At 36.6% G+C, this 23,958-nt stretch overlaps 1 protein-coding gene across 1 annotated transcript in view; it reads right to left on the bottom strand.

Moving 5' to 3' along the window:
* Positions 1-23,958, bottom strand: part of LOC144371340 (uncharacterized) — an 813,068-nt gene that overhangs the window by 619,066 nt on the left and 170,044 nt on the right.

Raw genomic sequence — 23,958 nt, 5'->3', positions numbered from 1 at the left:
AAAAACTTCATTTTTCAGGCACATGGACAGTCCCATTTAGAAAACAGATCCACATACAGGAAATAAAATGAGGAGCTGGGGATTCAGTGAAGTCAGTTGTGTGCTTGCCCTACATGCACAAGGTCCCAGGTTCAATCCCCAGCACCACAAGAAGAAAGAAAAGGAAAAAAATGTGAGGAAGCCCTAAAGGGAGAGACAGCAAATACGTGGTCTGAGGTGATGCTATTTGGAGAGGGACAATTAAGTGGGGCTGGACTAGAGATGGGGCCAGATCAGACTTCTGTAATTACTCACCCATTTTTTTAAGCTTTGTTATATCATTCTAGTATTTGGGGGTCCAGGAAGCTGGTCTAGGAGAAATGCTGCATTGCAGGGTGTTGCTTTATTTTTTTTAAAAAAAAATTTGATGTTTATTTTTAAAAATAGTTTTTAGTTGGACAGTATACCTTTATTTTACATATTTCTATTTAATGTGGTGCTGAGGATTGAACCCAGTGCCTCACATGAGCTAGGAAGGATCTCTGTCACTGAGCAACAACCCCAGTCCCTTGTTTTCAATTTCAAGTTTTTGTGGGCATTCCTGCACTGTGGTGATTTATGACTTCTTTTTCTTTGAGGTTCAGAGTAACTTTCTTCTTTGTATCCCAGCATTTCTGCTCAAACCAGACGTGTTTCATAGTTCTTTATGAACCTCAAGTGTTGCTAGAGGAATAATTAAATGATCATTTAGTTGTCAAAGCAAATAGGGCAGTGTTTTCAGGAGAGAAGTTTTTAAAAAAATGCTCATTATTAGATTTCTATTTTTACTTATGTATTTAGCCATGGACTCATATGGATTTGCAATGATCCACAAACCAGCATATTTCAGAAACTTTTCATGTTGACAACTCTTTTCAAATGGTTTTATTTGGATTGAGGCACATTTGACTGAGGGTAAACATTAAGATGCTTTTAAAGTGCTTATGAATTTTCCTGGCTAGAATATTGCAGAGGGTTTTGCCAGTGTTCTCACCACTTTGTTTATCTCATTGGTGTTGAAAAACCTCCCAGATGCAAGGAATGCACCCCAGAGCAATCTTCTGCAGGTGGCCACCTATAGACCCCCACACCCACTGATCCAATTCTCCATCCCCCATTAATTGGGTGTCGGGTGCTGTTGGATTGTTAATTATTGGGTAAACCCCAGTGTTTTTCCCCCAAGGAGCCCAATGTCTAGCTTGTTGGTATTGGAACCACTGTGATGGTTATTCACTTTTCCTTGCCTCTCAAGACAAATCTGAGCTTTATCCAGGGAATTATATCTAGTGGTACTGGTAGCTTAGGAAAATCTCTCATTTGGGTTAAGAAAACTAACAGCAAGAATAATTTCCCTCATGGAGGAAGGAGAGTTTCTGGCCCAAAAGTGACCCCAGCTCTTTCCCTCTTCTCACCCACGCAATCTTCTCCTCATCCTGTGCAAGACAACTGTGTACTGCTCATCCCTGGAATCCTGGGCATGTGCCTTGACCTTCTCAGTCTTTCTTCAAAAGAAATGTTCCCAATTCATAAATGCAGCAAAACTGGTTCCCCAAAGACCTAGTCTGTTGTTACTGAGAAACAAAAGTAAAAAATACTGAAAATGGGGGCTGGGACTGGGGTTCATTCATAGAGTGCTCACATAGCACGTTCAACATACTGGGTTCCATCCCCAGGACCACAAAAAATAAATGGATAGAATAAAGGTATTGGGTCCAACTCGAATTATAAAATATATTTTAAAAAATAAATATTGAAGAGGCAATGTGTCTAGCAATTAGGAAAATGCAAATTAAAACTGCACTGAGATTCCCTTTCACTCAAGTCAAATGGTATTTATCCAGAATACAGTAACAATCATACTCACCCACATGAATGGGGTCCTAAGGAGAATAAGGTATATTTTATGCTTGGATAATTTTACCAAAATGGACTCTCTGGTCATGTATAACTAAGAAGAACCAACAAAATAGAAAAACATAAAACACACTAAACAGGACCATAGGACCAAATTGATAGCATTACACTCGGATGAGGAAATATCTTTAGGTACATTACAGAATTTTCTAAATCGCTCCCCCATTGGATACTGCCAAAAGTGTTGGAGTCAGAAGGGAAGGTGGAGTTTCAGGATGCTGTATGGAGAAAAAAAGATCCCCCCCGCTTTTATGTGCAGGAACTGCGGTCCTAGGGGGCAGGTAACTTTGAGGCCACCATGATTAATTAAGGCAGAGAGGAGCAGGGTGCATTGGAATCTATGGAGTTATTTACCAAATTAGGAAAACCTGGAATTGGCTTTCCTGGACTCCCAATCAAACCCAAATTGTTTTTCATTAATAGACAGACCATGGAGTCCCCCTTAATAAGAAGTCTTCTCTGTATTATGTGACTTTTTTTTACCACTGAATTGGGGGGACAAGACCAGAGATCTCTTTGGAAACACATTGGCTTTGTTTGCATCAAGACAAGCAGGTAGGGTCTTTTTTTTTTCTTTTCTTATCTTTTGGTCAAGTGCAGAGTATTCAGCTGATATAAGAATGCACACCTGGGCATGGGGTCTCTGGTTTTTGGAGGAGGCAAGATCCCATTGCCTGGGATCCAGGGGACTGGTGGGAACCAGGGAGAGCACCCAGGGTGGCCTTGATCTGCACAAGGCTGTTATCCTGTGACCACTGCAGATATTTCTCTCAAAAAGAAAGAAAGAAAGAAAAAAAAAGTGTCACACACCCGTCATTGCAGCGTCTAGGGAGGCTGAGGCAGGAGGATGGCTAATTGAAAGCCAGCTTCAAAAAAGCAAGGTGCTAAGCAACTCAATGAGACCCTGTCTCTAAACTTCAAGCTAGGGCTGGGGAAGGGGCTCAGAGGTGGAGGCCTCTTAATTCAACCCTTAGTGGCCAGAGTAAGAGAGAGCCTGGGTGCAGCTTGGGTTTACCCAGGTCTGTGCTCTGGGGGTCTCTTCTGTGCTGATCTCCTTATTCTGCCTCCAGCTCAATGTGGGCTCCAGATACAGATTCAACTCAGCTGGAGGAACATCAGCTCTCATACTGCCAACCTGGTGGGAACCCTCTCCAGGGGGCCGGCCCCCCTCACCACCACCATGAACTTCCACCAGCGCTGGCCATGATGAACTGGACAGTTCCCACAGGGCAAAAGGCCAGTTCTACTTGGAGAATTTTGCACAGATGAACAGAGGACAAGTCAGCATCCCGAAGACGCTCTGGGTGGTCTTATTATAGGAGGAGGCCCAGGTGGTGAAACTTTCAAAAAATGTCTTCAATTTCCTAACATCAAAACCCAACAGAACTTAGAATTCTGGTCACCCTAACCCTAACCCAATGCCCAGACCTCAAAACAAAAAGAAAATAAGCTGCACTCAAACCCTGCCATTCTGGCCTCATTCTTGCTGTTATCACTCAAAAAAAAGGTTTGCTGGGCTCAGGCTGGGGAGAGCAGAGACTGACTGACACCCTGTCCAATCAGAAGCCCCCGTGCTGAGAGATGTCCAATCCTGAGCGCAGCCAGCAAACAGGGGGCGGGTCTTTGCGCTCGGGATGGGATTTATTTCTCCCGGGTTTGTGCAGTTGGCCTCCAGGCTTCGCTGGGTGCCTAGGATCCTGGTTGGCTCTGCCATGCAGGGGCTGAAGCTCCCCAGGGCAGGCTTGTCTGCTGGGCACCAGGAAATGGTGAGTGTGCAGTGGCACCAGTTGCCTGGATAGAGAGGCTTAGGAGAGAGGCAGGGTAGGGAGGCCATCAGGTGTGACCCACTGTGGTGGAACCTGAGTTGGCCGACCCCGACTCCGGGGGCTTTCTGCGTCCACAGGCCTGAGCCCATTGGGGACAGCACCCCTTAGTCCCTGTGGCCAGCCAGGTGGAGAGTGTGACAGTGGCAGGGACCCCACCAGCCTCCCCATCCCCTGGGGTAACCTCAGCCCCTGCTCCAGTCCTAAGTGGCAGGTGAGCTTGGCTGCCCAGCGTCTTCCTGGGCTGTGGTGATTGACAGGTTGAACCAGAGAATAATCAACTGCAAGCCAGAGGATGGCGCACACCTGTCATCCCAGTGGCTGCGGGTAGGGGGCTGATGCAGATGGATTGTGAGGTCAAGGCCAGCCTAGGCAAGTGGGTGAGGCACTTAGAGACTCACGGAGACCCTGCCTCTAAATAAAGTTCAAAATAGGACTGGGGATGGGGCTAGGTGGTTGAGGGCCTCTGAGTTCAATGCCCAGTACCAATAAAAAAAAGAAAAAAATTCCAATCTTCAAACACCCTTTTCCTGCAGGAGGGGATCTATGGCAAACAGGGACCTCGCTTATTCCTCAGCTAATTTTGTGGAGTTTTTTTTTTTTTTTTTGTAGTTAACAGAAGGGTGCCTTACCACTCAGCCATATCCCTGGTAGTTTTTAGTTTTTATTCTGACCGCAGGTCCAGCTAAGTTGCTGAGATTGACCTTGTTAGGATTTGATTGATAATGACTTTTTTGTTGCAATTAAGTATAGGATTTTCACATCCACGTGGGCTCATGGGTGGACTTTATTGACGTCGTGATTCCTAGATGATAATTGTAACAGTACAGCTCCACAATGTTCATGTTAGGTAATAACTCTTTTTCTCTTATATTTCAAAAGTTTCTTGGTTAAGTTTACATATATTTAACTTTGTGGATGAATTTTAGGACTGGATGCTTCCATTAAGAGTAAAGCATGCTGGATTGTTTGTTAGTGCATCATAGTTATACGTAATACCTCATGCATATGGCACCTTGTAAAACTGACCCATGGTATTTTATACTATTTCTAAGCTGAATATCCCATGACTAGTAATGTATTGTCCTGGTCCTATGAACTGATTGCAGCAAGTTCCTGTGGCAGGGGTCTATCATGTGTCTTTATTAGCAAAACAGTTTCTACAAATAGTTAAGAAGCACTTAAACTCTTTCAGTTTATTAGAATTATTTTGTTTTCTATCATCATTGATACTATTTAATTTTGTCTCTAATAGGATTTTATTTTACATTTCTTGGGTTTCTAAAGATGTTGAATTCTTTTTATTCTCATTATTAAACACATGGGTATCTCTTGTATAAATTGGCAGCTCAAGTCTTCTTCCTGAATTTCTTCTGTGGTGGATTTCAGAGTGTTGGGACCATAAGAATCACCAGTTCATGGGCCTTTTTTCTACCGAAGCAGGCAGGGATCTGCAGGGGTGTCAGGTTTTTCTCAAGCCTGAGGTTTTTATTCTGTTTTGGGGGTATGGGGAGCATAGTGGATGAATTCAGAGGTCCTTTCCCACAAAGCTACATCCCTTGTACTTTCTATCATTTATCTCCTAACAGATGCTGAGATGCTGAGTCTGGCCTTGAACTTATACCTCAGCTTCCTGAGTGGCTGGGATTACAGGGGTGGCCCTCCTGCCCGGGGCCCCCTGAATGTTCTAAATGTAAGGGAAGAAAAATATCAGATCCACAACCCTGTCTCCCAGACGAAACCTGTATACTTTTATCAATGAATTCCTCAAATTCAAGTCCCCTGTCCCCACTGTAATAAAAAAAGAAGAAAAGGTTTTTTTCACTTTATGAGCATTTTACATGAAAGAAAAGTATACCAAAAACAACTTAACATTTGAAAAAATTTGTGAGTTTGTGTGTGTGTGCATGTGTACTCCCTCTTTCTCTTTCAGGCCAAACACTTTGTCAGAATGTCTTTGGGCTGAGTGTCCCTGCTGTGGACTGCATGTCCTAGGGGTCTCATGCCCTCTGTGATATTTTCCTGGTCCTGGTTTGGCTCTGCCTGACACAGGGATCCCACACCTGGGTCATCTGAGGTCTCCTGAGCATCTGGTAAATATCAGCCACATGTTGACCTATGAGCAGGTGCATTCAGGGGAAGTAGTTTCTCAGGGGAGCAGGTGACTGCTCTGAGGCTTGGAGGAGTCTCCTTATCCAGAAGCCACTTCAGAAGTTCCCTCGTCCTGACTCCTGTGGATACATGAACATCAGTCGGCATGCAGCCATTTATGAACACACTGGTTCAAGTTCCTTTGGAAATACATCCAGAGTGGTTGTTAGCTTTTAAAGAACTCCATGCTATTTTTAAAACATGGCTGCACTAAACTGATATTCTAGCCCCATGTGAGCGCGTCTCTTTCTCCATACCCATGTCCTTGGAGGACTAGTTCCTTCCCCTGTTTGATAGGAGCCTTTCCCACACCTGAAGTCAGGCTGGAGAAGCTCTCCTACTTTGCTGGTGACTGAATTCCTGATGCAATTTGTTAGAACCCAGGCTGCCTGTGCTCACTGCAGGAAGGTGGTGTGAGCGTATTCTAGAAAGAAACAGGGTTTTGACCCCTTTTGCTGCACTCCTGGTGTGGATTGTAGCACAGGGAAATACTGAGACATCAATGTGATGCCCCTCCTTTGTGATCCAGGGAGATATGCACATGCACAATTGCCATTGCTCCCAAAACTTGGTGGGTTAGCATGGAGTCCATGAATGGGGAAAAATGTTGGGACTCTGAGTGCCTGGACATACTCCTTCCAGAAAGGACTGTTCAAGCCTGGAGTTACTACTGAGGTAGGGGGAAGAGGTCTCAGGCAGGGCTGCTGGGTGGACTGCATTTGTCCTGTCTACCCTTAGGGACTGGCTAGAGAGGAGCTAAACTGTTAGCAACCACAGTTTGCAGATCATGCTGGCCAATCCCTTTTAGGGATAAATGGGGACCCTTGAGACCACAGTCCCCTTCATCCCTGGTCCCATGGATAAAGCTCATGACCCTCCACAGCCATAGAAAAGCACTCCTTTTTCTCTCATCCTGATACTTGTGTATATCCAGCTCTTTCTTCTATGAGCACCATACAAATTGCTTTTCCAGCTACAAGTCATTTAGTGTTTAATGTGCTCCATTTGTGACCCCAATTCAGTATGCCTCTACTCTAGGTGCCTCTGGATTGGGGTATTCTGTCCCAATTATGTGGCACATTGCTCAAGGCAGGACTAATGCCCACGTGTCCCCCAACTTTCCCTGCCCTTTGGATGGTAGAGATTTTCTGAGTGGTCCAATGCATAGGTCTCTCAGTCCATGTATAACTTTATTAAAGGGGGACTCAAAACAGAAGTAGGTACTTATTGGGTGTATTCATGTGTGAAGAGAATTTAGGAGCCTTCTATTCTTGTATAATTTTGAAACATAATCCTCTTCAATATGTGCTTCTTCGGGGTGCTGAAGTATAGTCCAGTACCACGCACATCCTGCCCCCAAGCCCTACCAGTGCTCTGCGCCTCCAGTTCCCACACCTCCCTTCACGTTGGGTTGTCTTGTTCATTCACATTAAATCCTCTGCTGTAGATGGTGGCATTTATCTAGACCTTTTCAATGCACTTCATAATAAAAATGACATTTACATACATATGGAGTCATCTATGAAATTTCTGCTTTGTGATTTTTTTGGTCTTCAAATTACTGCAATATGATAATTTTATAATATGCATTGGTGCCTGGTAATGATAGCTCCTGCTTTTGCTCTTAGAGTTCCGAATTCTTGGCTCATTTCATATTGATTCAACCTTCCAGGAGAATTTTCAAACTGTTTGCTTTGGTCCCTTCTTCAATTACAAGGAAATAATGGTGAAATTTTGATGGGGTGTTATCCTAGATGAACTTGAGGGAAGGTGTCCTCTTTATACTGAGGAGTCCTATCATCTATACCCAGGGTGTGTAATTCAGTCTGTTATGTGATAATCTGTATTTGTATTTTTTCAAATTCATCAGATGTACTATTTAAGTATGCTTATATGTAAAATGTGACATTTATGTTACAGCTATATAAAACTGACATGGTGTTCATAGCATTTGTCAAACTGTATGCAATATGGCAAACAAAATGTGGCTGATTCCCAGAAATAGTTATTTTCCATAGTTTATTATTTATCTATTACCAAATGGACATCTTCTGTCACCAGGCCCTGGGTCTCGGCTCTGGAAGAGCATGCTGTGTCCCCATATGGACAGGTGCTGTAGGGTCCATATCTGTTTCTGTGGATCTTCATGATAACCCCACATGTTCTTCAACACTGTCTCAATTTTTGTTCAATGTGACTTTATGGTGCAGTCCCTCTTTTCTTAAGATGTTTATTGCTTTGTGATGAAGGGAAAATTTAGATACCTGCTATTTGAAGGAGATGTTCACGGCTCTTGCCTGCGTTTCTCTTGTAGTCTCTGTTCTCCTTTCTTAGAAGAGTTTGGTTAAAGTTGAGGCAATTGGTTTCTTTCATCTGTCACTTCTCCTTGTTCTCTTTCATGGAGTCATTTGAGGAATAGAAGTTTTGTTTTCATATGTACAATGTATAAATTTAAAAATATTTTTTCTGTAACATTGAAAAGGTCTTTTTTTCATTCTTTTTTTCTTTTTGTGAAACTGGGGGTTAGAACCAGGGTGCCCTATTACTGAACACTATCCTCAGTCCTTTTAAAATTTTTATTTAGAAAATTTAATTTTTTCTTAATTTTTAAAAATTACTACTGCCTATTTATTTTTAAATTTAGGCAGGGTTTTACTCCGTTGCTAGGGTAAGCTTTACAATTGTGATCCCCCTGCCTCAGCCTCCAGACCACTGGATATATCGGGCATGTAGCACAAAATGCATCCTATCTCAGTTAGTTAGTTTGTTTGTTTGTTTCTTTTTTTCTAGATGTTTTTTTCGATCATGAATTTTTATAGTTTTTATTCTTTTTTTTAAATACATTACAACAGTGTAATGCATCCTAATCCTTATTTCACATAGAGCACAATTTTTCTTATTTCTGTATATAATGTATATTCACATCAATTTATGCCATTATACATGTACTTTTTTGCATTACAACTCTTAATACACATATATATCACAATTTTTCATCTCTTTGTATATAAATATGTTGACACCCAATTCAAGTCTTCATACATGAACTTTGTATAAAGATTTCCATCACATTACATTATCTTTGCTATTCCCCTGTGCCCTCCCTTTCCCCTCTGCCCTACTTAGAATTCATCTATTCCTTCCATGCTCCCCTTCCCTAATCCACTATGAGTCAGCCTCCTTATATCAGAGAAAACATTTGGCATTTTTTTTGGGGGGGCATTGGCTGACTTCACCTAGATTTATCTTCTCCAACTCTATCCATTTACGTGCAAGTGCCATGATTTTGTTTTTGTTTTTTTTAATGATGAGTAATATTCCATTGTGTATATAAGCCACATTTTTTTTATCCAGTCATCCACTGAAGAGCATCTAAGTTGACTCCATAGTTTAGCTATTGTGAATTGTGCTGCTATAAACATTGACCTGGCTGTGTCCCTGTAGTGTGCTGTTTTTGGTATAGTCCGAGAAGAGAAATAGTTGGGTCAAATGGTGGTTCCATTCCCAGATATCCAAGGAATCACCATACTGGCTGCACCAATTTGCAGTCCCACCAGCAGTGTATGAGTGTACCTCTTCCCCACATCCTCTGCAACACTTATTGTTGTTTGTCTTCATAATAACAGCCCTTCTGACTAGAGTGAGATGGAATCTTAGAGTGGTTTTAATTTGAATTTCTCTGACTGCTAGAGATGATGAGAATTTTTTCATATAATTGTTGATTTATTGTGTATCCTTTTCTGAGAAGTGTCTGTTCGGGTCCTTAGCCCATTTATTGATTGGACTATTTGGGTTTTTGTTTGTTTGTTTGTTTTGTTGTTGAGATGTTTGAGTTCTTTATATACCCTAGAGATTAGTGCTCTAACTGATGTGTGATGGGGTAAAGATTAGCTCCCAGAAAGTATGCTCTCTATTCTATTGTTTTTATTAATAAAAAACTTTATTTTAAATTGATCCCATGTGTTGATTTATGGTTTTAATTCCTGTGCTATAAAAGTGTTATTAAGGAAGTTGTGGCCTAATCCCACCTGATGGAGATTAGGGCCTACTTTTTCTTTTATTTGGAGAGTCTCTGGTTTAATTCCTAGACCCTTGATCCATTTTGAGTTAACTTTTATGCATGGTGAGAGAGAGGGATTCAATTTTGTTTTGCTACCTATCGATTTTCAGTTTTCCCAGCACCATTTGTTGAAGAGGCTATCTATTCTCCAATCCATGTTCTTGGCAACTTTGTCTAATATAAAATAATTGTAGTTTGTGGGTTGGTCTCTGTGTCCTCTATTCTGGGCTATTGGTCTACTAGCCTGTTTTGATGCCAGTACCATATTGTTTTTGTTACTATGTCTCTGAAGTATAGTTTAAGGTCTGGTATAGCAATACCACCTGCGTCCCTTTTCCAGCTAAGAATTGCTTTATCTATTCTGGGTCTATTATTTTTCCAGATGTAATTCATGATTGCTTTTTCTATTTCTATCTGAAATGCCATTGGAATTTTGATCAGAATTGCATTAAATCTGTATAGTGCTTTTGGTAGTATGATCATTTTGATAATATTAATTCTGCCTATTCAAGATCAAGTTAAATCTTTCCATCTTCTAAGGTCTTTGATTTCTCTTTAGTGTTTCATAGTTTTCATTGTATAGATCCTTCACCTCTTGTTGATTTCCAAGTATCTTTTTTATTGAGGATATTGTGAATGGGGTAATTTTTCTCATTTCTCTCTCGAAGAATTTGTCACTGATATACAGAAATGCCTTTGATTTATGGGTGTTGATTTTATATCCTGCTACTTTGCTAAACTCTAGTTCTATAAGTTTTCTAGTGGAGTTTTTTGAGTCATCGAGGTACAGAATCATATCATCAGCAAATAGTGCTAGTTTAAGTTCTTCTTTTCCTATGCTTATTTGTTTAATTTCTTTTTTTAAAACTTCTTTCTTTTATTGGTTGTTCACAACATTACAAAGCTCTTTACATATCATATTTTATACATTACATTGAAGAACTCCCAATTTTACCCCAAATGCAGATTGCAGAATCACTCCTTTAATTTCTTTAATCTTTCTAATTGCTCTGGCCAGTGTTTCAAGTACTATATTGAATAGAATTGTGAGAGAGGGCATCCCTGTCTTGTTTTCAATTGTATAGGGAATGCCTTCAGTTTTTCTCCATTTAGAATGATGTTGGCCTGAGACTTTGCATTGAGAGCCTTTCAAATGTTGAGGGAAGTTCCTGTTATCCTTTGTTTTTCAAGTGTTTTGAACATGAAGGTGTGCTGTATTTTATCAAATGCTTTTTTTGCATTTGTTGAGATGATCATAAGGTTCTTATCTTTAAATCTACTGATGTGAGGAATTACATTAATTGATATCTGTATGTTGAACCAATGTTGAATCCTGGAATGAATCCCACTTTATCATGATTAACCATCTTTTTGATATATTTTTGTATTTGATTTGCCAGAATTTTATTCAGAATTTTTGCTTCTGCTTTTTAGAGGTATTGGTCTGAAGTACACTTTTTTGTCTGTGTTTGTCTGATTTTAGAATGAAGGAGATATTGGCCTTATAGAGTGAGTTTGGAAGTGCTCCCTCTTTTTATATTTCATAGAATAATTTGAGGAGTGTTGGTATTAGTTTTTTTTTTTTGAAGGTATTGTATCCATTGAGTCCTGGGCTTCATTTATTTTTATTTTGGGGGGGTTGGTAGGCTTTAGATGGTGTCTTCTATTTCATTGCTTGAAAATGATCTGTTTAACTTATTCAGTTTGGGTAAGTCACATGATTCTAGACATTTGTTGATGACTCCAGTATTTTCTATTTTATTGCACTTGAAATTTCCAAAATAATTTCTAATTATCTTCTGTATTTCTCTAATATTCATGGTTATATTTCCTTTTTCATCATGGATTTTAGTAATTGGAGTATTTCTCTCCTTCTCTTCAGTAGCATGGATAAGGTTTTATCAAATGTATTTGTTTTTCAAAGAGCCAACTATTCATTTTGAAAACTAAAAATATATGGCAGCACAATATATTACAATTCTTATTACACATATACAGCAAAATTTTTCATATCTCTGTATATAAAGTAGGTTGACATCAATTCATGTGTTCATATGTGTACTTTGCATAATGATGTCTATTATATTCCAGCATCCTTGCTAATCCCTTTCCCCTCACTATTCCTCCCACCAATCTGCCCAAAATAGAATTAATCCATTCCTCCTATGCTCCCCCTCCCTACCCCACTATGAGTCAGCCTCTTTATATCAGAGAAAACATTCAGCATTTGTTATTTTGGGTTTGGCTAACTTAGCATTATCTTTCCCAATGCCATCCATTTACCTGCAAATGCCATGATTTTATTTTATTTTGTATTGCTAAGTAATATTCCATTGTGTGAAAATGCCATGTTTTCTTTATCCATTCATCCACTGAAGGACATCTATGTTGGCTCCAAAGTTTAACTCTTGTGAATTGTGCTGCTATAAACATTGTGACTGTGTCCCTGTAGTATGCTGTTTTTAAGTCCTTTAGGTGTAGACTGGGGAGTGGGATAGCTGGGTCAAATGGTGGTACCATTACCAGTCACTTTGTCATTTTTTATTTGCTCCTCCTGCATGCTAGGTGTTTTCATTATGATGTGCGTTGGTGTAGACTTGTAGTGATCTTGTTCATTTGGTATCCTATTCGATCCTTGTATTTGATTTCCCAATTCACTCTACATGTTTGGAAATTTTTCTGGTATTATTTCGTTGAGTAGATTGTCCATTTCTGTAGTTTAGACCTCTATGCCTTCATCTATCCTAATAGTTGTTAAATTTGGTCTTTTAATATTATCTCACAATTCTTGAATCTTCTGCTCATGGTTTCTTACCATCTTCACTGGGGTCAACTTTATTTTTTCAAGATTATATATTTTGCCTTCAATGTCAGACGTTCTGTCTTCCAAGTGATCTATTCTGTTGGAAGTGCTTCCTATTGAGTTCTTAATTTGGTTTACCATTTCCCTCATTTCAAGGATCTCTGTTTTTTTTTTTTTCAAAATCTCTATCTCATTATTGAAGGAATTTTTGCTTTCTGTGTTTGCTTATGTAACTATTTATCAAAATAATTCTTTGCTGCCTATATTTGCTCTCATATCATCCTTTAATTTACAGAAAAATTATGTACCTTCTCCCATTTATCCTGCTATTTTGACCATGGATTCTAATAATGTAGCATCTTTATTTGGGGCACATTCTTTTTTGATTTCTCATATTTTACATGCATCTTCCCTTTCAACTCTGTGTTTTTAAGATACATAGCCATGTAGGCTTATAGGGTCCCCAATGGGTTTCAATATATTTCTTTTAAGAAATTCATTTATTTTTTAAATACACGACAAAAGTGGAAAGCATTACAATTCTTATTACACACAGAGCACAATTTTTTGTATCTCTGCATAGAAAGTATATTTATGCTAATTTATGCCATTATATATGTACCCATTTCTTTCTGCAATACAAGTCTTAATACACATATATATCACATTTTTTCACATCTCTGGTTGTATATAAGGTATGTTGGCACCAATTTGTGTCTTCATATATGTACTTTGGATAATGGTGTCATCACATTCCACAATCACTGCTAATCCCCTGCCTCTTCCCCTCCCCTCCAACCCCTCTGACCTATGTAGAATTTATCTATTCTTCCCATGCTTCCCCTGCCTACCCCACTATACTCAGCCTCCTTATATCAGAGAAACCATTCAACATTTATGTGTTGGAATTGCCTAACTTCACTTTTCCAATACCATCCATTTACATGCAATTGCCATGATTTTATTATTACTGAGTAAAATTGCATTGTGAATATATGCCCCATATTTTTATCCATTCATCCACTGAAGGGCATCTGGGTTGGCTCCACAGTTTGCTATTCTGCATTGTGCTGCCATAAACATTGGCATGGCTGTGACCCTGTAATATGCTGTTTTCAAGTCCTTTGAGAATAGTCTGAGAAGAGGAATAGCTGGGTCAAATGGTGTTTTCATTCCCAGATTTCCAAGGAATCTTTATACAGTTTTCCATCTTGTTTTCACCAATTTGCAGTCCCACCAGCAGTGTATGAGTGTGTTTATCCCCCCATATCCTTGCCAACATTTGTTGTTTGTCTTTATGATAGCTGCCATTCTGACTGGAGTGAGATGATATCTTAGAGTGGATTTGATCTGCATTTCTCTAATTTCAAGAGATGATGAACTTTTAAAAAAATATTTGTTGATTGATTCTACATCCTTTTCTGAAAAATGTTCAGGTCCTTGGCCAATTTGTTGATTGGATTATTGGTTTTTTTGGTGCTTAGCATTTTGAGTTCTTTAAATACTAGATATTAGTTCTCTATCTGATGTGTGAGGGGTAAAAATCTACTTCCAGGATGTAAGCTCTCTGTTCACCTCAGATTTTTTTTTCTGAGAAGAAACTTTTTAGTTTGAATCCATCCCATTTGTTGATTCTTGTTTTTAATCCTTGTGCTATACGCATCCTATTAAGAAATTTGGGGCGGCCTATCCCCATGTGATGAAGATTATGGCCTACTTTTTCTTTTATTAGATGCAGAGTCTCTGGTTTAAATCCTAAGTCTTTGATCCAATTTGAGTTGAGTTTGGGGCATGGTGAGAGATAGGGTTTTAATATCATTTTTTGGAAAATGGATTTCTAGTTTTCCCAGCACCATTTGTTGAAGAGGCTATCTTTTCTACAATCCATGTTCTTGTCACCTTTGTCTAATGTAAGATAATTGTAATTTTGTGAGTTAGTCTATGTGTCCTCTATTCTGTACCATTGGTCTACTGGCCTGTTTTGGTGCCAATACCATGCTGTTTTTGTTACTATTGCTCTGTAGTATGTAGTGATACCACCTGCTTTGCTCTTCCTGATTTTAATTGCTTTAGTTATTATGGGCTTCTTATTTTTCCAGATGAATTTCATGATTGCTTTTTCTATTTCTATGAGAAATGTCATTGGGATTCTGATAAGAATTGCATTAAATCAGTGTAGTGCTTTTGGTTGTATGGTCGTTTTGATAATATTAATTCTGCCTATGCAAGAGTAAGGTAGATCTTTCTATTTTCTAAGGTCTTCTTTGATTTCTTTCTTTAGGGTTCTGTAGGTTTCATTGTATAGATCTTTCACCTTTTTTGTTAAGTTGATTCCCAAGTATCCTATGTGTTCTCTTATTGAAGTTACTGTAAATGGGGTAGTTTTTCTTATTTCCTTCTTGAGGCATTGTCACTGATATACAGAAATTCCTTTATTAAAAGTGTGTTAATTTTATATCCTGCTGCTTTGCTGAATTCATTTTCTAGTTCTAGAACTTTTCTGGTGGTGCTTTTGGGGTCTTCTAGGTATAGAATCATGTTTTCTGCAATTAGTGCTAATTTAAGTTCTTTTCCTGTAGTTATTCCTTTACTTTCTTTCGTCTGTCTAATTGCTCTGGCCAGTGTTTCAAGAAATATGTTGAATAGAAATGGTGTGAGAGAGGACCCCTGTCTTGTTCCAGTTTTTAGAGGGAATGCCTTTAGTTTTTCTCCCTTTAGAATGATGTTGTCCTTAAGCTTAATGTAGAGAGCCAGTATGATCTTGAGGTGTTTTTCTGTTATCTCAAGTTATTCTAATTTTTTGAACATGAAAGGGTTCTGTATTTTGTCAAATAATTTTTTTGTGTCTCTTGAAATGATCATATGATTCTTATTTTTAAGTTTAATGATGTGATGAATTACCTTTATTGATTTCTATATGTTGAACCAACCCTGTATTCCTAAACAAACCCCACTTGATCTTGGTGCACGACCATTTTAATATGTTTTTGTATTTAATTTGGCAGAATTTTTTTTCAGAATTTTTTCATCCATGTTCATTGGAGATATTAGCCTGAAGTTTTCTTTCTTTCATTTGTCCCAGCCTGGTTTGGGGATCAGGGTGATATTGGCCTCGTTGAATGAGTTTGGAAGTGCTGCTTCTTTCTGTATTTTCTAAAATAAATTGAAGAATATTGGTATTTTTGAATTTCTTTTTCAAAGGTCTTGTTTAACTCCGCAGTGTATCCATCTGGGCCTTGGCTTTCTTGGTTGGTAAGCTTCTGATGGCATCTTGTATTTCATCATTTAATATTGGTCTGTTTAAATTGTGTATGTCTTCTTGATTCAATGTGGGCATATCATATGACTTAAAAAATTTGTTGATGCCTTCAGTGTCTTATGTTTTATTGGGGTATACATTTTCAAGATAATTTCTAAATATCTTGTCTATTTCTGTAGTGTCTGTTGGGATATTGCCTTTTTCATCATATATGCTGATAATTTGAATTTTATCTCTCTTTGTCTTTATTAGCATAGGGTCTGTCAGAGAACCAACTTTTGTCAAGGTTTAATTGTTTCTTTTAATTCAGTTTAAGTTCTAATTTCAATTATTTCTTGCCTTCTACTTTGCTGTTGTTTTGTTCTTCTAGGGCTTTGAGATGAAGTATGAGATTAATGATTGACTTTTTCTTCTTTTAAGGAATGAACTCCATGCAATGAATTTTCTTCCTAGTACTGCTTTCATAGTGTCCAAGAGATTTTGATATGTTGTGTCTATGTTCTTGTTTACCTCTAAGAATTTTTTAATTTTCTCCTCGAAGTCTTCTGTAACCCATTGTTCATTCTATTGCACCAAATTGATTCACTCGTTGAACTGCTTATAAAACTTGAAATAATTCAAGTTTGTCTTTTCAAAGGTGGTAGTGTCACTTTACATGTCTCCAAACATTAATATTTTTTGAATATTTTACACATTGGGAATGTGTCATGGATGATACTTGAAACTAATTGTATTGGGGATCTCAATCTATTTCATGAATAGAAAGCAGAGAGAATAGAAACCAGACTGTTTTAAAAAGCTTTTTTACCGCTTTTTTGTCTCCCTTGTGCACAATCACCTCATGAGAATATCTTTGACAAGTCTTATCTGAATCTGGAATGTCCGATAAATTTCACATTCACTGATTGCAGAAAAGTTAGGCGTTGGGCTTTTATTCAGTGCTTGGGTTATGATATATATCCTTCACATCACTCTGATATAGAATATATATACTGTTTTTAGACTTATGTATTTTCCTCTGAATTAGATAATGGAAAGTATCTTATTACATAATTAAAGTCACTCTCCTACATGACAGTCAGTTAACTAACTCTTAATTCAAATTAAAAACTGAATAATGGTTTGGACCATGTTTTATTGATCTACCAATTTATATTTCAGGAGCCATTGACATTCAGGGATGTGGCTATTGATTTCTCTAAGGAGGAATGGAAATTCCTGGATCCTGCTCAGCAGAATTTATATAAAGAAGTGATGTTGGAGAACTACAGCAACCTATTCTTTGTGGGTGAGCATAACTTTCCTTCAAAATTCCTAATTATCATTATTTAATTTTGTTCCCTAGAAGTAGATTTTTTGGGAACTTCTCCACAAGAATGTGTTGCAGATTTATGCTTTCAAAAAGAAAGATGGAATAGTTCTTGGTGCTAACAAGAAAATATTAATGATATTTCCTTTCATCTTTAATGTTTTCTTTTGGTGGCATGTTATATGACTTTCACTTGAGATATGGTTGACTTAGAGAATGCAGTGATGTCAAATCCTGTGGCCCACATATAGCAGAGGACATAGTTGAGGTAGAGGAGGAAGCCTAAATTCAAAAAGGTTCATTGAGACATTATCCAACAGAAAATATTTTTGAGAAGCTTTGAATTCTTTCTCTTGTTATCATAGAAAAACCTGTCCTGTGTTTTGTGATTTAAAATTATGTAGTATCCTCCATTTCCTCCAGTAATGTCTCCATACATTCAAATTAACAACAAAACACTCCCCTTGCCTTTTGAGTGTTAGTTATCTGACAGCTCTTACATAACTTAAAAAATGTTTATAGTTGTTAATGAATTTCCTGTTTATCCATATATGGTGCTGAGAATTGAACCCAGGGCCTCACACATGCTAGACAAGCTCTCTATCAGTGCTCTAAAACTCCAGCTCTTCTTCCATTATTTGCAGGAAAGTTTTGCACATTTCTGGAGACCTCTAGGTCCACCCATTGTAATACATTACTATCATAAGTCAGTGTCTCTAATCTTATTTGTACATTTTTTCACTAAAATTTTCTTATCAGTGTTCTTTCTGATATGTGTAATGGATTTTCTATGAAATTATCTGCTATGGAATGAATGTCAAGTTGGAAAAAGACTGCTGTTTTGAGAGATGGTGTAAGTTTTATTTGAGTTAGAGGATTTGTAAAATAATACATCTGTGGATATTTACAATTTGGTTGTTTTTCCTCTTTCTTAAATTGTGTACAGTAGGTTCCATGTTATAGACTGGGTTTCCTCATATCAGTTAATTGCTTCACAAACTAAGATATGTATGATTCTTGTTTGTATTGCCAAAAATATTATATGTGCTTTTGCTTGTATAAATATTAAGCCTCTTTTGTCTATGACTTTTGTATTTTATCTTGATTGGCTTTTCATTCTGCCCATGTACGTAGAAATTGAAGTTTTCTATGTGTAATTGTATTGGAGATTGATGGCTGTGATACTCTCATGCCGAACTACACCCGAGCTCCTTTTCACTCATATTTAAAGAGAGGTTCTCACTAAGTTATTGAAGATGTCTTGAATTTGGAATTCACTTACCTCAGACTTCCTAGTAGCTGAGATTACATGCATGCTCATCATTTGTATATTGATGAGCATGTTCTTATTTCAAGGATAAAGACCACATTATTTTAAATGTAGCTTTGAGAAATGTTGCCATTCTCTTTATCTATTAATTTTCAGTGTAATCAAAACCACAAATTAAAACTTACTGTATCCAAAATTGTAAATATATAGTTCAGTAACATTAATTCAAATTGTTATGCAATATATTTTTACAAAGTTTACATCTAAAAAAAAAAAAACAATGCCTAGGAAGCGAGGGCTCATTTATATCTCCTCATCACATAACTATTCTCTTTTGTTAAGAAAGCTTCCTTTTTAGTTTAGAGATGTCATGTTCGTAGAATTCTGCAGTATTCTCTCTGTGACATTTCAGTTAACCTAGTGTACATACATTTTGTAAAATATATAATTAGAATAAATTCTTTGACTTCAAAATTCTGTAGTTTTATATTCCAATATGGCTCATCATTCTTTTCAAGGGATATTTGGTTTACATCGCCCATGATGGCTCTGTTGAATAACAATGTAACAAAAATGGTGTGCAATGTTTTTAATTTGCTATTGATGTGAGAGCTGATTGCCACACTCACTAAGAACTCCATCTACCTGACTCCATGTTTGCATTTAAAATTAAATTCTATAACTTTTAGTATTTTTTTTAGCAGGGAAATAATCGTATTTGTATTTTGGGGGTTATTAATACAATTTAAAGGATAGATTATTCTGCAAAAAAAAAGTTTTAACAATGGGAGGTTGATGAATATTATATGGAGCATCTAGTTAACTTTAAGTAGTATAAACATCTTTAAATTTAATCTTTCAATTTTGAACAACATCATGCCGAAGAGTGTTCAATCAACTGACACATATTTAGGGATTTTTGAAAATTCCTACCACTTTTGACTTCAAATATTTATTCCTTGTTGGTTACAAAATAACTATCACTTAAATATTTATTAACCTTTGTTTTAATATATAAAATTGATCTAACCAGCATAATATCCCACTTTTGATTAAGGACAGGGATTCTATAAGTCTATAGTAGTTTCAAAATATTTTCAAATTCTTATGCTTTGCAATTACCATTTTGCTTCACTGTATTTCTCTTTTCAGTAAGTGGGGATTTATGTCTCTTAGTATGACGGTGATTCTTTGTTTTCATTCAACCCTCTCAGTGTTTTTTTTTTGTGTGTGTGTGTTAGGGAAGTATGAAGTATGTAACGAATGTATTTACTCTTAATTCAGAACCTAGGGAAAGGTTATTTTTCTCTCTTTTGCCTCTTTTGAAAGTTTTTTTTTTTTTAATTTAAAACGTCTTCTATGTCCTATAACTGTCTTAAACTATGTTTCGTGTACTATAATTTAGACAACCCAGGTTTTGTTCAATTACTTTTGTATGTGTTATTATTATATCCCTTTGCTTTCAGTATGTGTGTGTTCTTAGATTTAGAGTATCCTGTAGACTATCCATAATTGCAATATTTAGAGTTAATTCAGATATCCAAGTTTTGTTTTGATCAGAATTTTGTAATCTTGCAGTTGCCAACAAAACACTCTAAAAATGAAGAATCTCCTACTCATACTTTGTATGAGTATCAACTTGACTTCACTTTATTTAAAACTGAATATATTTATGTGACCTTTTAAGATTATATTTTTATTTCAGGTATATATGCCTATTAACAGTATTGTTGTTTTGCTTTTGTCTTTCAAATTTTATTGCAAAATTACATTTTTTATGACCCATCATTACAATAAAATAGAATTGTTTTTGCCAAGAAATGTTTAAAATTTTATATAACTTATGATGGTGTGCACTTACATTTTATTATGAAGGGTTACCTTTAGTACTTTTTGGAGAACAGATCCAGTGTTGATGAATAGTGTGTGTATTTTTATATGTTTAAAGTTTTCATTTTCCTTCTCTTTTGAAAGGTAGTAGCTTTGAATATAATGTCTTGGTTGATAATTTTATTCTTTCATCCCTTGAATATAGATAGAATGAATTCCTTCCTGTGTTGTGAAGATTCGACTAAGGATTTCACAATTATATAATTACACATTTTTAGGTTACCCATCTTTTTCGCTTGGATGCTCTCAGTATCCTGAGTTTTTAAACTTGGATTACAACCTACTTTAAGTCTTTACAACTTGGAGAAAACTGAGCTGCTTGGATGTTTTATTTTTTCTATTTTCTGAGATGTGTTTATTAATACTGGAAAAAGAACTTAAGGGCGATTTAGCACTTTTCATTTTTTACTTTGTCTGGCCTTCAAATTTTGATGCTCTAGCTCAACCTCCTATGTTGCTATGTACAACCACCCCTGATTGTTTCAGATATTTTCTGAAGAAAGTCTTTAAACATACATTTCTGCTTATTACTATTAACAATTCTTCACTTATTTTTATTCTGTTTTTTTTTTGTTGGTTTAGTTCAGTGAACTTTTTTTAAATGACAATTGACTATTCTCTCTAAGTAATTCATAACTTTGCTTAAAGTTGATTTAGCCATGTTTTTTTCTGTTTGTAAGCAGGAAACCCTTTTTGAACAGTCCCCAAATATTCGCATGTTTCATATTTTTATTTTTTAATGAAACAGAAGAAAGTTGGTAGATTTTGAAAATATATTCTGAAGTAGGAAAATCTTTGTGTAACAAAATGTATTTTTTCTCTACTATATTACTCTCTATAGTAATGTACTCATCTTGGATAGTGTGAACACAAATATGATCAGGAAAATTTTCAAAGTAATTTTCTTTGTGTATTTTTATTTGATTTATACATTTCTACAGAAATGATAGGCTGGATTTAGTAATTCACTCCCCTATTGATGTTATTTTTTGCTGTAATTTCTTATGTCTGAAAAATATACTCAGCGCAGTACAGTAAGTAAACATATTTGTTATTTTTATTTATTACAGCCATGACTTCTCATCATCCTCAAGAAATTTACCAGAGCAGAGAATAAATGAGAGAGACAGAAGATATGGAAAGTGTGACTTTGACTATTTACAACCAATAAAACAATGGGAAAATATAGGTGAGAGTAACGTTCAAAAATTGTATTATAATAGTCAAAATTAATCAGTAGTCCCTATTTATGATAAAAATTTTATGGTCAAAAGACACCAGAGAAAATTTATATCTTAAAAATATTTAATGTATTCCAATTATTTTGAGGAGTTTTATATGTCTTTAAAAATAAATCCACAGCCATTTTTGAACTGAAAGTCAATGTTGAAAATTTGAAATCCAGACCATGCATCAGTTTTTAACTTGGCCAATGATAAAAGTAGCACTGAGTTAAAATTTCAGTCAAACATTTGCACAGAAAATATATTTCTAAAATGATCCTTTTGGGAGTTTCTTTATAAAATATCCATTTTCTGAAACAAAAGATTAATTTTTCTTGTGCCCAAAAGGACAATATTAAGAATTGTAGAAAAGTTTTTACTTCCCCACTATTTCTTAATGACAATTCTGATACAGATTTCTGGAAAGTGCACTATATAGATAATGCTAGAAGTAACACAATAAGCCATGTCTCTACCCTGAGTAATTACCAGTATATTTTCCTTGATGATAAAATTTATGAATATAGAGAAATCCTAGTCTTTTTCTAAAGGAAATTAACCAAGATGACCATGTAGGAAAGTCTTGCTTCAGTGATCAAAAACTTGTGTTCATTAAAATATTCATAGCCAAGACAAAACCTGCAAGTGTAACATATGTAAAAGGGCTCTTAACCACAGTACAGAGCTTTCTTAATACAAGAAAATTTATAGAGAAAGACAGACCGAGTTGTATAGGAGATATTCAGCAGGTAAATGCTTTGATATATTTTTAAAACACAGCAGATACTATGCCAGTGATAAATTCTACAAATTTAAAGAATGTGAAAAAATTTTTAGTAAAAAGTTATAAATTGTTAAATAACAGAGGATTTATACTGAAGGAGAGACCTGTAAATGTAAAAAGTGTGGGAAAGCCTTAAAAAGTTTTTCACCCTTACTCAACACCAAAAACATTATTCTGCAGAGAAGACCTACCAATGTGAAGAATGCAATGTACTCAAGAACTTTACTCAACATCACAATGTTCATACAGGAGATATGCCATGCAAATGCAAAGAATGTGACAAAACTTCTAAAAAAAGCTCCAATCTTATTTGTCAGCAGTGGACACACCCTGGAGTAATGCCCTACATATGTAAACAATTTTGCAAAAGTTTCAATCAAAAAAAAAGCCTTAAAAATTACCAGAGAATTGATATGGAAGAGAAGCCCTACAAATGTAAAGTGTGTGGCAAAAGTTTTAATACAAACTCAAATCTTGATTGCCACAACAGGATTCATACTGGAGAGAAGCCCTACAAATGTAAAGTGTGTGGCAAGAGTTTTAATACAAATTCAAATCTTGATTGCCACAACAGGATTTATACTGGAGAGAAGCCCTACAAATGTAAATTGTGTGGCAAGAGTTTCAGTCAAAAATCATCAGTTACTCGGCACCTGAGAATCCACACTGGAGAGAAGCCGTACAAATGTAAAGTGTGTGGCAAAAGTTTTAATACAAACTCAAATCTTGGTTGCCACAACAGGATTCATACTGGAGAGAAGCCGTATAAATGTGAAGTGTGTGGCAAGAGTTTTAATAGAAACTCGAATCTTGATTGCCACAACAGGATTCATACTGGAGAGAAGCCCTACAAATGTAATGTGTGTGGCAAGACTTTTAGTCTGAAATCATCACTTACTCAGCACCAGCGAATCCACACTGGAGAGAAGCCCTACAAATGTAAAGAGTGTGCCAAAGCTTTTAATAACACATCACACCTTAATTGTCACAAAAGGATTCATACAGGAGAGAAGCCCTACAAATGTAAAGTGTGTGGCAAGAGTTTTAATCACATATCATCACTTACTCAGCACCAGCGAATCCACACAGGAGAGAAGCCCTACAAATGTAAAGTGTGTGACAAGGCTTTTAATATACACTCGAGTCTTGTTCGCCACAACAGAATTCATACTGGAGAGAAGCCCTATAAATGTGAAGTGTGTGGCAAAAGTTTTAATACAAACTCACATCTTGATCGCCACAAAAGGATTCATACTGGACAGAAGCCCTACAAATGTAAATTGTGTGGCAAGAGTTTCAGTCAAAAATCATCACTTACTCAGCACCAGCAAATCCACACTGGAGAGAAGCCCTACAAATGTAGAGAATGTGGCAAAGATTTTAATCAACAATCATCACTTACTCGACACCAGAGAACCCATACTAGAGAGAAGTCCTATAAATGTGAAGAATGG

This window comes from Ictidomys tridecemlineatus, chromosome 16 (genome assembly GCF_052094955.1).
Source record: "Ictidomys tridecemlineatus isolate mIctTri1 chromosome 16, mIctTri1.hap1, whole genome shotgun sequence".
NCBI classification, from domain to species: Eukaryota; Metazoa; Chordata; class Mammalia; order Rodentia; family Sciuridae; genus Ictidomys; species Ictidomys tridecemlineatus.
Note: the sequence above shows the minus strand (reverse complement) of the source record. Positions and strands in the feature narration are given on the sequence as shown.